The sequence below is a fragment of the Rattus norvegicus genome, chromosome 2 (genome assembly GCF_036323735.1).
Source record: "Rattus norvegicus strain BN/NHsdMcwi chromosome 2, GRCr8, whole genome shotgun sequence".
NCBI classification, from domain to species: Eukaryota; Metazoa; Chordata; class Mammalia; order Rodentia; family Muridae; genus Rattus; species Rattus norvegicus.
The window spans coordinates 119,532,707-119,547,171 of record NC_086020.1 but is presented as its reverse complement, the minus strand read 5'-3'; the positions used below and the strand labels follow the sequence as shown (position 1 = coordinate 119,547,171).

Genomic DNA, 14,465 nt, shown 5'->3' with positions numbered 1-14,465 from the left:
ACACACACAGGCACACAAAACAAACATATAAAAAAGTATCTTTCTAAGACAGGATCTCTCTCTTCCTGACTGGCCTGGAAGTGACTATGTAAGCCTTGCTGATCTCAGATTTACATCCATCTACCTACCTGTGCCTTCCAAGTGCTGGGCGTGATAGTGAATGCCACCACAGCCAACTTCAAAAACTTTTAAACAAAAACAAAACTAATGAGAAACTCAGCTAGATGGACTGGTTCGTGCCCATCATACCAACCATTGGGAAGTTGAAGCAGGAGGATTGCTGTGCATTCCAGACCAGCCTGGACTACATAGTGAGACTACATCTCACTGTTGCTATGTCAGTAGCAGCAACAACAATTCATTTTGCCTTCATTTTACAAAGAGTGAGATGTGGTTAATTTTTGTGGTTTGTTTTTCTAGGTGTTGGGGTGTAGGGATGCAATGTGTGTGCCTACACAGGTGCCGGGGACTGAAATCAGAGCTGTCACTACCAACCGTTTTCTGGACTGCTCTGAGCTTTTTTTCCAGGTTTTTAAATTTCATTATTTTATTTTATTTCAGCTAAGTTTAATTTTAACCTTGGAACAGGTCTTTTCATGTAGCTGAGACAGATTCAGACTTGCTATGCAGTTGAAGTTAACCTTTAACCCCTGATCTTTGAACTACACAGTAAGTCCTAGGTCAGCCCAAGCAATGCAGTTATACACTGTCTTGAAACAAAAGGTCAGGGTAGGCAGCTCAATGGTAGGGTGTCTGGCTGGTATATATGAGGAGTTGGGTTTAATCTCTGTACAAACAAATGAATGATCATGCTTTAAAATCTCCTCTAACCCAGACGGCAAATTCATTTGCTCGAGATTTATAAAGAAATAAGATTTTGTTCCTTGGGTCAAGTCTATAGATATATGGTATTTCCTGCACATCCCTAAAAGGGATTAATATGCAGGACATATGAAGACTGAAAAAAGTAAGCAAGTACACACCTTAAAAAAAATAAAAAAAGAAATAACAAATATATGGGCCAAGGAAGTGGACAGAGGACTCTGCAGAAGAAATGCAGCTTTCAGCACCAAGATCCAGAAGTGAAGTACAAATTAAAACGAATACATCTCAGTCAGAATGACTGTCATCAGGAAAACAAGTGTGGTCCCCTGAGATGACTCAGCAGGTGATGGCATCATAGCCAAGCCTGAGGACCCCTGGGGCATCCCCAGGACCCTCCTGGGAGAAGGAGAGAACTAACTCTAATAGTTGTCCTCTGAGCTCTACACGGATGCCCTGGTTCACCTCCCCATCCCATCCACCCCCACACTGAGTGTAACTGAAGAAAGAAAGGAATGGGAAAAGGAAACAGATGCTGGCCGATAAGGAACATTTGCCACATATCCACAGAGGAATTTTATCCAGCCATTAAAAAAGTTAAATGATGACATTTGCAGGAAAATGGATGGTACGGAGGAGGATCCTTAGGTTAAGTGAAATAAGCCAGACTCAGAAAGGCAAACACTGTATTTTCCATCATATGCAGAACTTAACTGTGTATGTATATGTGTGTGCATAAATGTGCCTGCATATGTGTGTGTGCGTGTGTGCATGAGCGTGTGAGTGCCTGTGCATCTGCATGTGTGTGGTGCACTCAACCATCCAGACACCCCAGAGCTTCCAGGGACTAAATCACCAACCAAAGAGTACACAAGGCGTGAGCCATGGCCCCAGACGCGTTTGTAGCAGTTGCGGGCCCTTGTCAGGCATCAGTGAGAGGAGAGGTCCTTGGTCCTGTGAAGGCTTGATGCCCAGTGTAAGGGAATGCCTGGGGGGGGGGGGGGAGGTGGGAGGGAGTGGGTGGGGGAGCACAGAAGCACCCTTACAGAAGCAGGGGGAGGGGGAGGGAATAGGGGGTTTCTGGAGAGGAAACTGGGAAAGGGGATAACATTTGAAATGTAAATAAAAAAAAATCCAGTAAAATAAAAAAATCAAAAAAGAAAGAAAAAGAAAAGAAAAATAAAGTCTCACCAAAGAATGGACTTGATCTTTGGTTAAGTCGGTCACACCGGTGAGCAGCCTTGGGGAGATAGGTTTAGGACATAGGAAGTTAAACTGTGAACCTTGTGTGATGACCCTCAGCATAAGAAAACATATAGCAGGGTGGGGAGGGGTTGAGGCAGTGTCTCTCTATGTATCCCTGGCTGTCCTGGAACTTGCTTTGTAGACCAGGGTAGCCTCAAAGTCATTGAGATCTGCTTGCCTCTCCCAAGTGCTGGGATTAAAACCATGTGCCACCAATTGACAAGCTAAAATATACTTCCTTATGACAACTACAGGAGCCTACCTTCTCACTTAGGACAATAGACTACTTGAGACATTGTTTCAAAAAGGAAAGGAAAGGAAGCAGCATAAATGTCTGTGATGGCAAGGTAACACAACAACAAAAGTATACTTTCATTTATCCCACAGAATTCCAATTCAGAGGTCACAGAGCCATCTCCCTTTTCCCTCTCTATGTCTCCTTCTCTGTCAGTTCATTTTCCTGTAACTAGCTGGAGATTGTGGATGTGTATAGAACAATAAGATGCAAGGAAGGAAGCCAGGATCACATCCATGTAAATTTTGTTACAATACGTTATTTTTTTCTGTGAGTTGTAGGCTTATTGTATCTAATCAATTACTCTTCCTTCATACAGCTGGTATATTTCACAGTCTCAGGCCTTGTCTGCAGGTCTCTGCGGTCTCCACGGATAAAGGGAGACCCTTGTATGGGCATCATGTGGACGAGTCGTTTAGCTTCCGATGTCATACAACTGTTCAAAGTGGCACACACGTGTTAGCTGGCAAAGAAAGATGATGGGAAGCCAGGTGAGAGGATTAAAAAATCAGTGAGATTTTTGTTCTGTTTTTGTCTATGCTATTTCCCATGAGAATGTCGGTGAGTTCTTGTACGTACCCATCACATTTATTTAACATTTCAGCTTGATAGGCATTATGTGCTACTCCCTACAGAGATTCAAGATGAACTTTAACCTTTCAGGGCTCATAGCATCTCTAGGAAGAGGAAGGACAATTTTGCATGCATGCGTGTGTGTGTGTGTGTGTGTGTGTGTGTGTGTGTGTGTGTGTGTGTGTAGTGAGAATGAATGCCAGAGCACAAGTATAGAAGTCAGAGGACTTTTCTAGAGTTGTCTCGTCCCACCTTGTTTTGAAGCAGGCTCTGTCTCTCTTGTTGCTTCTGCATACTCCAGGCTAGGTGGCCCCTGAGCCAACTTCCACTGTTGGATGAAGGTTTTTATGTAGGTTCATGGGTCAAATATGTCAGACTGTGAAGCAACTGTTTTTAACCACTGAGCCATCTCCCCTGCCCTTGCAATTTGAAATCCCCCGCATATTATAACATTCAATAACCTGTACTGACTTCTCCTCCTATGCAAGCATATGCCAAGTGCTTCTATGCTCTCTAACACTGAAGTCCAGCCTCTCTTCCCAAATGCATGCCTTGCTCATGCAGGACCCCAACCCAGACTCAAGGAACCCTTCCCAGAACCCCCTGGGGCTCTGCTCCTTCTTTCTTACTTTCTCCCTCTACATTTCCTATTCCCTCTCTTGAAAAAGTTAACAACTTGTTTGGTTGGTTCTTTTGATTCTTTTTAGATAAGGTCTTATATAGCCCAGGCTATCCTGCAACTGCCAAAGTAATTAAGGGTGACCTTGAACACCTCCCTAGGGCTGTGATTACAGGTCAGAGCCGCCATAACTAGATAAAAGCAGGGTTTGCTCTTGTGGTTTGTTGGTTTGGTTGTTTGTTAGGTTTCATTTTGTTTTATTTTTAGAGACCAGCCTTATTTCATTTCTCAGGTTGTCCTTGAACCCAAGATTCTTCTTCCTCAGCTCTCAAGTGCTGGATGTCAGGTCCTTTGGCATCATGGGAAATGACAATAGCCATTCTTCGCACAGCCCATGGGTGAAGGCAGAAGGAATCCTGGAGAAAGGCAGAAGTGCAGGAGTGTGAACTCGGAAAGAACACTGACTGCTCAAGCACTGGGACCTTTGGGTTTAGCATCCAGGAACAAATGCATTGGTCTAGGCATCAGACACAACCACACATCCTTACTGGCAAATGAATTCTACCAAAAAGGCCTAGACCCTTCTTAGTGGAAAACTGTTCTTAGGTTTGGGGAGCCGGGTTGGTTTGGGGGTGTGGCATGCAGGGCCTGGAAGTGGGGTATGGAGAGGGGATTGTTACTTAAACCAGGCTGGCCTTCAATCATAAGATTTGCCTGCCTCTGCTTCCCAAGTATTCAGGTTAAAGGTATATGTAGTCACACCTAACTTCTTTTTCTCTTTTATAATGTGCAACTATTTCTCATGTATTAAAGTAAAATCAGTGTAGACTTGGTGACATGTGTCCTTTGTCCCAGCACACAAGAGTCAGAGCAAAAGGACCAGTAGTTACAGGCTAGTCTCAGATATACAGAAAGTTCAAGGCCTGGGTGGGCTAACTGAGATTTGTGAGTGAATGAATGAATGAATGAATGAATGAATGCATAAGTTAATTAGCCAGAGTAGACAAATTTATTTGAAGAGGTACAGTCGCTGGGACACTCCCATCTTAAAACAAACAAACAAAAGCCCCGTAGATAGAGCTGACCTGGCATAAGAGTGCAGGCTAGGTGTCCGTACACACCTGTAATAATGCACTCCACGGACTGAGGAAGTTAGATTTCTGGGTTACATGTGCCACTCCAGGCAAGACCCTGTGTGAAACACGAGCAATGAATGAGTAACCAGTCCTATGTGATACTATGTAGCCATCTGGGACCTCCGTACATTCTGACAGCAAGACTGCAAAAATACCGTTTGCTTTGTTTTTGGTTTGTTTGTTTGTTTGTTTTTTCCCTACAGGGTTTTTCTTGTGTATCTGATCGTCCTGGAACTGCTCTGACCAGGCTGGCCTCCAACTCAGAGATCCACCTGTCTCTCCTTCCTAAGTGCTGGGTTGCAAAGATACTTCAAAAAAAAAAAAAAAGTTCATTTGAGACTTAACAAGGCTAGCAGAATTTTGTAACAATGTTGTATGAATGTGCTATGGACATCTCGAAAAAAGGACTAGAATTTCAGTTTTCCATGAAACTGTGTATACTGTGTGAATGTGAGTAAGCCTGTGTGAAGGTAAGGGGACAACTTTGGGGCTGTGGCTCATTGCTTCTGTGTTAGATACTCCGGGCTAGCTGTCACCCCATCCTCCAGTTTCCAGGCACCTCTGTCTCCACCTTCTACCTCAGTCTAGGAACGTTAGGAGAACAGATTTATTGCAGACACCACCACTACCACCAGAGCACCACACCTGGCTGCTTCAGTGTCAGTTCCAAGGATCGAGCTCAGTCTGTCAGACTTGTGTGAGCTGCCTGCAGAGCCCGCTGAGCCCTCTCTCTGACTGGATAATTGGTTTTGGCTTATAGTAATGAAATCACTTAGTTTGCTAGAGGAAGGTTTCAATAATGAGGGGACCTTGAGCTGAGTCTAAAAATGGGCAAGAAAAAGTCTAAAGGCCAGAGAAAGAAGATACACACAGGGTTAGGTCTGCAGTGTCAGGTAGGAAACCAAAGGCCATTCAACCTCTTTCAGATTTCAGGGACATTACAAGAAAGTGAGGCCTTATGCATGTGAAGGCACTCAATAGACCACACTTTCTTGCTTCACACTATTAAAAGGAATATTGTCAAAATGAAGTCATGGACTGCATACACCCTGAAAACAAAATGCATGTAAGAGTGCTCCTTTTTATATGAAAATGAATTACAGCACTGATAAGGGTAATTATATGAATGACAAACTCATATATAATGTTAAGGCTGAATTAATGGCATATCTACTTGTTTCAAATCTCTGAAGAGCTGATATTACAAATTATATTCTCTTAGTGTGTTCTTTTTTTTTTTAAAAAAGGCAAGCTGAGAAAAACTACCCTGAAATATTATTCTACCTCACCATGATTCTGTTTTTCTTTTGCATAAGCCTGTGTCTTTCAAATAAATCCACAAGCAAATAGCTCCATTCTGTAGATGAGAAATTATAAAAGACCATGTAATCATCTGACAATGGGACTGAAAACAAGCCCAGAGGAAACGCATGGCCTTCTGAGGGAAGTCACAATGTGTGGGTCTATTTGCTCCCTCTTGCAGAGTCTGCTCCTGACATTTCTTGTCTTCTAATTGGACTTTATGAATGAGGGCTGAGGGTTGCTAGCTACTGAATGTAAGAAAAGGATCTGCAGAGGCAACAGAGGTCTGCACACACCGGAAGGCAGCCTTTGTGTGAGGACTTGAAGAAGAAGCAAACCCCAGAAACTCTGAACCCCAAATCTATAAAACACTAGCTATTTTCTCAGTCTTTAATAGAGGCTTTGGGTAGGCATGAGGTAAGGAAACCTATGTGCAGATTTTAGAACTGTTTGGCCTCCTGCCTTCCCACAACCTATCAGTTCCAAAAGTGTGTGTCAGAAAGAGAAGGGCATTTTCTCACCTTTGTCTTCAGCTCGGCTGCCCCATCCTACTGCCAAGCATCTGCTGACTGCTAGGTCCTGGACCATCTTCTCTTGGTTTTCTGTGGCACAGGCCTGAGTCAATCATAAGGATGGATAACACTCAGTCCAGATATTTAGCTTTGTTTTAGTTTTTATTCTATAGTTAAAGGACCCATTCATTACAAAACTAGGGAGTGAGTCTAAGAACCTGCACATAACAGGTAAGCACCCTACCGCTAAGTTCTGCCCTCAGTCCTTCTTTATATTTATTAGTTATTGTGGTTTTGTTGTTGTTGTTGGTGGTGGTGGTAGTGTGTTTTTGTTTTGTTTTGTTTTTTGAAACAGAGTCTCAGTCAAGTGTAGTGGCATACTCTGGTAATCTCAGTACTCAGGAAGCAGACACAGAGGATCAGGAACTCAAGAAAACCTCATCCACGTAGAAAGTTTAAGGTTAGCCTGAGCTGACTGCATGACACTCCACTTCAGATAGATAGATAGATAGATAGATAGATAGATAGATAGATAGATAGATAGAAATAGATGATAGATAGATAGATATAGATAGATAGATAGATAGATAGATAGATAGATAGATAGATATAGGTAGATAGATAGATATAGATGATAGATAGATAGATAGATAGATAGATAGATAGATAGATAGATATAGGTAGATAGATAGATAGATATAGATGATTGATAGATAGATAGATAGATAGATAGATAGATAGATATAGGTAGATAGATAGATAGATAGATAGATAGATAGATAGAGATAGAGATAGATAGATAATGGTAGATTGATGATAGATAGATGATAGATGATGATAGATTGATGATAGATACATAGATAATAGATACATAGATGATACATAATGATAGATTAGATAGATGATAGATAATGATAGATCAATGATAGATAGATAGATAGATAGATAGATAGATAGATAGATAGATAGATAGTTGTGGTAGTTTATATATGCTTGGCCCATAGGAAATGGCACTATTAGAAGATGTGGTCTTGTTGGAATGGGCTTACCTTGTTGGAGGAAATGTGTCACTGTGGAGGTAAGCAGTGAGGCCTTATGCTCAAGCTCCACCCAGGACAGAGGAGATACTCTTCCTGGCTGCCTTCAGATCAAGATGTAGAACTCTCAACTCCTTCTCTAGTCCCATGTCTGCCTGGACAATGGCATGCTTCCTGCCATGATGATGATAGATTGAACCTCTGAACCTATAAGCCAGCCCCCAATTAAATAACCTTTATAAGAGTTGCCTTGGTCACAGTGTCTCTTCACAGCAATGGAACCCCTAAGACAACGGCTTAATGGTTAAGAGTGCTGGCTTCTACTCCAGAGGACTCAAGCTGTAATCCCGGCACCCACACCTAACTGCTCACCAGCACCTGTAATTCCTTCTCTAGGGAATCCAGCACACGCTTCTGTGCTCGGTAAGCACAGGGACACGTGTGGCACAAACACAATAAAAGTATATTTAAAAGTAAAAGTAAATAAGTAAGCAAACAAAAAAAAAAATACATAAAAGACCCAATTCTCCCTCTGTGGCCCAGACAGGTCTGAAAGTCACCAAGGAGTTTAGGTCTCCAACTTGTAATGCTACTGTCGCAGTCTCCCAAAGGTTAGTTACAGGTTTCTGCCACCATATCCTCAGAGTGTGTGTGTGTGTGTGTGTGTCTGCGTAGTTGTTGCTGTGGTTGTTGTTACTGTTGTTGGGAGAACTGCAGGAAGATGAGTAATTCAGTCATCCTTACTGAGAGGTCAGCCTGGCTTACATGAGACATGTCTCTAAAAAAATTTTTTTCTTGGACTCACTCTTAGAAAGTATCTTTTCTGAGACTGGCTTAATTTTCATATGCAGTTCACCGAGACCCATATGACTTGGATCTTAGAACCCTGACTAGGGGTGGTGAGGCTATGAAGAAAACAGAGCGCCCACCGCCAGCAGCAGCCTGGAACCTCAGCTGCTTATTGGGTACAACACAGGGGGAGTTTAGTCTCCACAGTAGGTCTTTGTAGTTGAGCAGTCTCCGGCTGTAAATATCTGGGAGGAGGAAGACGCTGTTGTTGTTTGTCTTTGCATTAGTTACTAAGTCATACTCAGTCCTAAAGAAACTTTGTCACAACCTCTGGAACACCTCCTGGCTAAGGCTTGTCCATTCCCATGGAGCTGAGGCATTGGTGTCATGGACATGGCTATGTCACAATGTGTCCACAGACATGGCTATGTCACAATGTGTCCACAGTACACATTCGCTCAGAACCTTACTCATTGAGGACCCCTGATTCCAAAATTTTATACAGATGTAGGATATCATATATAATATATATGTATAGTTACATACATACACATACATAAAGCCATGTGTATACATGTAACATGAAAAATTGAAGCTAAATTGTCTGGGTAACTGAGAGGGCTAACAGGAAAAGGATGAGAAAGGAGATGGGAATGGAGTATGGGAAATATTCTGGATACATCCTTCACCCTGGGAAAAGTTTCCTTACTTAACAGCCACTCAGTGCAATGAGGGTGTTTGTTTGTTTGTTTGGTTGGTTATTTGTTTGAGACAGGGTCTCCTTATGTAGTCTTGGCTGGCCTGGAACTTACTATGTTCCCTAGGCTGGCCTCCAACCTGTGTTCTTCATTTCTCACCCTCATAAGTGCCTGCGCAACCATGCTCTTGCTCTTTGCTTTGCTTCTTTTGTTTGGGTTGTACAAAGACTGGTGTATTTGACGGAGAGTGGCCTTGAACTCCTGACCCCTCTCCTACCTATAATTCCCAAGTGCTAGGCTTCGAGGCCTGTGCCAACACCGGGTAGCTGCTGTTGCTGCTGCAGTGCATTTTCCTTGTCCTCCTTCTTCCTTGAGACAGGGTTTGACTTATGTGGCCCAGGCTGGCCTTGAACTCATAGCAATCCACTTGCCTCTGACACGCAAATTCTGGAATAGTAACCATGCACCCCGGCTCCCAGCATCTCTTTTGCCTTTTCTTTTCAGTCAAGATGCTCCTCGATTTAGACAGCAAGGAAATGCACCCTTCACACTATTCAGTCATGAACTCATTAGGACTTCTTCTCTACTGAAAGAATTAATGTGACCTCCCCACATCAAACCCAAACTCCCAGCATAATCTGAAAAGGCTTCCCCAGTATTGTGAGCAAAATTCAAGGTGCCTTGAGTGTGTGCAAGGCAAATACTCAACTATTGATCTTCATCCCCGTCAACTAATTGCACTTTTAACAAATTTTTATTATTTTTTAAAGTGTATGTGTGTGTGTATGTGTGTGTGTGTGTGCCTGTGTGTGGATATGTGTGTGAAAGTTCAGGTCTCTGAGGAGGCCATAAGAGATTATCACATCTCTTGAGGCTGGAATTCACAACAGGCAGTTGTGAACCGCCTGGTAGATGCTGGAACTGCACTCAAGTCCTCTGGAAGAGCAGCAAGTACCCTCAGGCACCAAGTCATGTCTCTGAGGCCCTTACTTAGAATTTTAGTCTATTAGAAAGATAGGCATGAGATCCTGAGAAGAGTAACACTGTGCTTCCGGTTACTATATTACACTGGAGCATTAAACACTATCACCGTAAATGGGGTTTGGTGGCTCACTCCTGTCATTCCAGAACTTGGGAGATTGAAATAGGAGGATCATGGATGTGAGGTCAACCTGGGCTATAGAATGAGGCCCATCTCAAGACAAAAGGAAAAACATTTCGTCACCATAACAAAGATAGGAAGAAAGGAAAGGGAAAGGAGGTGGGGGAGGAAGGGAATTGAAGAGAAGAGAGGATAAAAGGTTTTATATCTGTGTCAATCTCTCTGCTATTAGGGTTCCTCCCCCAGCTAGGGTCTGGTGAGCCCATAAGTCCACAGGACCCCACCGTTTATGAAAGGGTCATTCATTCAGGGCTGAGCAAGATGATCCAGAGCCACAGTGAGTTATCTGTCCTGTGTGCGTACCCTCAAAGTACAGATGGCTCCTCGGGGCAGGAATCAGAGCTGAAGGGAGAAGTTCTTCTTGGTGGAATACAGTGCGTTGATTCACTGAGAGGCTCCAGGGTGGGTCTGTTTCACCGCCTTTTCCGAGATGCCAAATCTGGCCCCGTGTCCATCCAGTCATGGTAGATCTAACTCCTCCCTCAGTGTGCCTCTGACTCTCTCCAGATGAGGACTGAATTCTAAGTGAGCTTCCTGATGGCTTGAGAACATTCGAGGCAATTTGGATCTGATGCACTGAAGTCCGGGTGTCACCTCCCCTGGAGATCCAAGATAGACAGAGCCTTTCACTGGTGAATTCTGGCTGCTGGCTGAAGTCTGCCGGAGGAGAGATAGAAGCAGGAGCCATGCTGGGCGAGCCCAACGTCTCCTAACCCTTATTATAGAGGACGTGTGGGCTGATGCCTAGGCGGATGCTGGGTTTGCTGAGTAAACAGGATGGGATGAGAAAGAATGATGCTTTTATATTCTTGTCTATTACGGGTCCAGGGAGACTCTTCAGCTGAGATGAAAGGCAGAGGCTGGGTTAAGGCAAGTTCTTTCCAGAACTAATTGTACAGGTCCCTGGTGTCTACTTCCGCATATCCTGTGGAAAAGCTAGGCGTAATCTGTGATTGCGAACCAGACCTCATTGCCGACTTTGACTACATGGCTCTGTTGCATCTCCACCTTCTGAGAATGTTTTCCTTTCAACTTTCACGTATTTACCAATATCACTAAAAGTAACTGAGTGTATCTGTTACCAGGTGCCTGGGTAGCAGCAGTGAGTTAGGCTGAGGTGAAAACACACGCACACAAACCTAGACCCATACCCTTACAACAGAAGCTGTGCCTGGAGTCGGTCACCCCAGAACAGAGGGGAGGGATTTCTGGAGAAGCGATCCTAGGAACAATAAGAAAAAGCTTACCGATTGGGTGAGAACACTGAAGCAGGAGCCAATAGCAGCACTCCTGTCACTGAGCTGTATGCCCACTCTTCTTTTTGTTTTTGTTTTTGCTTTTGTTTTTGATTTTTTTTTTTTTTTGAGACAGTTTCTTGGTAACTGACCTTGAACTCATCCTGTACCTGAGGCTTGAACCTGTGATCCTCCTACCTCAGCCTCCCAAGCAGCTAGAATTACTGGCCTGTGCCTAGAGGCTCAGTTTCCTTAAGTGATAACAGGTTGAGTGATGTAGCCACTGGTAGGTAATGCTCTTGCCTAGCCTGTGTGAGACTCTGGTTGCCAACCTCAATAACACAAAATGAATAGTCTTGGAGTGAGAATGGACCCCACAGACACGTGTATTTGAATGGTTGGGCCACAGTTGGCGGACCTGTTTGGAAAGGATTAGGAGGTGTGGCCATGTTATGTGTCACCGTGGACAGGTTTTGAGGTTTCAAAAGAATCCTCTCATTCTCAGCATGCTCTCTGCTCCCTGCTTGTGGATCAAAATGTAAGCTCTCATCTGCAGCTCCAGCCCCTGTCACCTGATACCTCTGCTCTGCCATCGTGGACTCTAATCCTCTGGAATCATAAGCCCCAGACTTTCTTCTACAAGTTCCCTTTGTATCAACATCAGCAAAGCATGAGACTTTATCATTAAAACCTAATCTTAGAGAGTGGGAATGTAGCTCACTGATGATTGGCCAGCCTGCATAAGGCCCTGAGTTCAATTCCTAGAACCGTACACACACGCTAGAGATGTCATTTAATGTTTCCTGTCTTGGTTTATGGTTTTCTGAGACAGGATGTAGCTATGTATCCCTGCTTGGCTCAGAACTCACTATGTAGGCTTCCTACCTCCAGATTGCCTCCCTGCCTCCTGATGACTGTAATCACAGTGCTCACTTCTTTGGGCTTAAGTTTAACATCATAGCTACACATAGTGCAATCACTGGGTGGCTGGGAAACGTGTGTATAAAGTGTTGTATCTTGCTACAACATAGAAAAAAGAGACACATGCCTAGATCTATGACTACGTTTTAGCCACAAAGATAACAGCCAGTTTTGAAGAAATAAACTACGAACTGATTTTTTTCATTTATCAATTTTATTTCACATGACATAAAAGAAGTGAGAACCTTGTCAGTTTAAAAAGAAAGGGAAAGAAAGAAACCTACTTTATTTCATGCCATTATTTCTTTTCAGTCTCCTTGCTAAAAACCCACCCATACCTGCTTTTGTTTCTAGATCCTTATTATAGTGTCCATAAAAATCATTAGAAATACACTGTTTCAGAGAGAGAAGTTGATTCCTCATCTGTCTAAATTGTTAGTTTTCTGATTGACTCCCAAAACCAAAACTTTACTCTCTTGGAGGGAAAATAATCTATTTTCACAGTGAATTCTGATCTGTCAGTCACTCTGATAGACGCACGGTTCCGACCATATTATTTTTTGTTTCAACGAACATATTTTAAAATTATTTTTAAAGGCAAAGGCAACTCAATGTCTTGATTAGTTCCAAAAGTTCTCTTTCTCTCTCTCTTTCTTTTAGGGAGAAGGCAGAGTTTTATAGTTGTTGTTGTTCTGCTTAGCTTTGTTTGAGACAGGGTCTCGTAGCCCAAGATAGCCTCCACTTACCTATAATGAAGACGGACAAGTTCCTAGACGTGTCCCTCCAACCTGGCGGCTGTTGCTGCTGCGGATTCTTCTTAGTCCTCCTCCTCTTTCCCCTCTCCTTCCCTTTCCCTCCTCCTCCCCCTTACTTCTTCTTTTGTTTTGCCTGTTGTTTGAGGCAGCATCTATCTGTGTAAGACAGGCTAACCTTGAACGTATGACAATCCTCCTGTCTCAGCTTCCTAAGTGCTTACCATGAATCACCACGCCCACCTCAGTTCTCTAGTCATCCAATGACTGCCAAGTTTTCTGAAGTAAGACATTCTGACGTAAGACGCTCTCCTCAAGCAGCGAACAACCCCGTGATCGGTCCAGACATGCAAACTGCACCCACACATGATCTCTCAGCAGGAGAGGCTGCAACGCAAAGTCTGTAGCGCGTATATTTTTAGTTTTAAATTGCACAGCAAGTAACTTTAGCTCCCAGACATTAAAAAAAAAATGACTAAAAGGGAAGAAAATAAGTTCAGGAAGTCCTCGCTGCTCATGGTTTTAATCAATGATTCATCTGTGTGGGCCATGGGGACTGTCACAATGGATCTCTATGTGAGGACACCAACTGTAGTTCACTGTCACTTCCTCTGGGGAACTAGAATATTCCACGTCTCTAGCTCAAAGTATTGATGGAGGTTAGAGAGTTGGGGATTGTTTTTTTTAGCAATTATTCTTCAAAAAAATTCCTCTACGAAAACTTGTCTTAGTTGTTGCAGAAACAAGACGTTGTGGTGCATGCTGAGGGTTTTCTAGAAGCCAGTTATCCAAGAGAGTTCAGCCTAGAAAAGGACATATTCAGTAAGGAGGTATTTGGAAAGATTAGGTTCTCTGTTTCCACCACATGGACCCTGGGATCGCCCATGTCATCAGGTTTGCCAAGTACCCTTCCACACCGAGCCGTCTCACTGGCCCTGGTTGAGCTGATCCTCAGAAGGAAGAAACCTGATAAAAACATTATACAAGTTGGTAGGCTCATGCTGTTACACACACACACACACACACACACACACACACACACACACACACACACGTCTTCCTGTCTGTTTGTTTCCTTGCTCTCCCCACACTTTCCATTTAAATCTTACTATCTTTAGCCTGGACCAGGCTTGAATCCTGTGTTTTGACTGCTGCAGTTACTCACCAGCCAGAACCTTCAGGAAAAAGTGCTTCAGGAGGCCTAATACAGCAGGTCTCCGAGGCATGAGACTCAATAGCTACAACAAGCAGCCAAGAACAAGGACTATTGTTTAAAAAGTGTGTAAGGTTGTCACATGAACAGTAGGTAAATTATGGTAAAAGAAACTGCTTCTTTCAGTAGCCCAGGCTGACCTTCAACTCCTGAC

The 14,465-nt window shown here is 43.4% G+C and overlaps 1 long non-coding RNA gene across 2 annotated transcripts; it reads right to left on the bottom strand.

Moving 5' to 3' along the window:
* Nucleotides 1–3,146: 3,146 nt before the first annotated feature.
* LOC108350241 (uncharacterized) lies at nucleotides 3,147–14,113 on the bottom strand. 2 transcript variants are annotated; one of them, XR_005500881.2, is made up of 3 exons: nucleotides 13,093–14,113; nucleotides 6,514–6,607; nucleotides 3,147–3,970 (listed from the first exon to the last, which is right to left on the bottom strand). It is a non-coding gene; the product is annotated as an uncharacterized LOC108350241 (long non-coding RNA). The 2 variants fall into 2 exon arrangements; XR_010064249.1 differs by lacking the exon at nucleotides 13,093–14,113 and adding an exon at nucleotides 7,554–8,357.
* Between the last annotated feature and the right edge of the window lie 352 nt (nucleotides 14,114–14,465).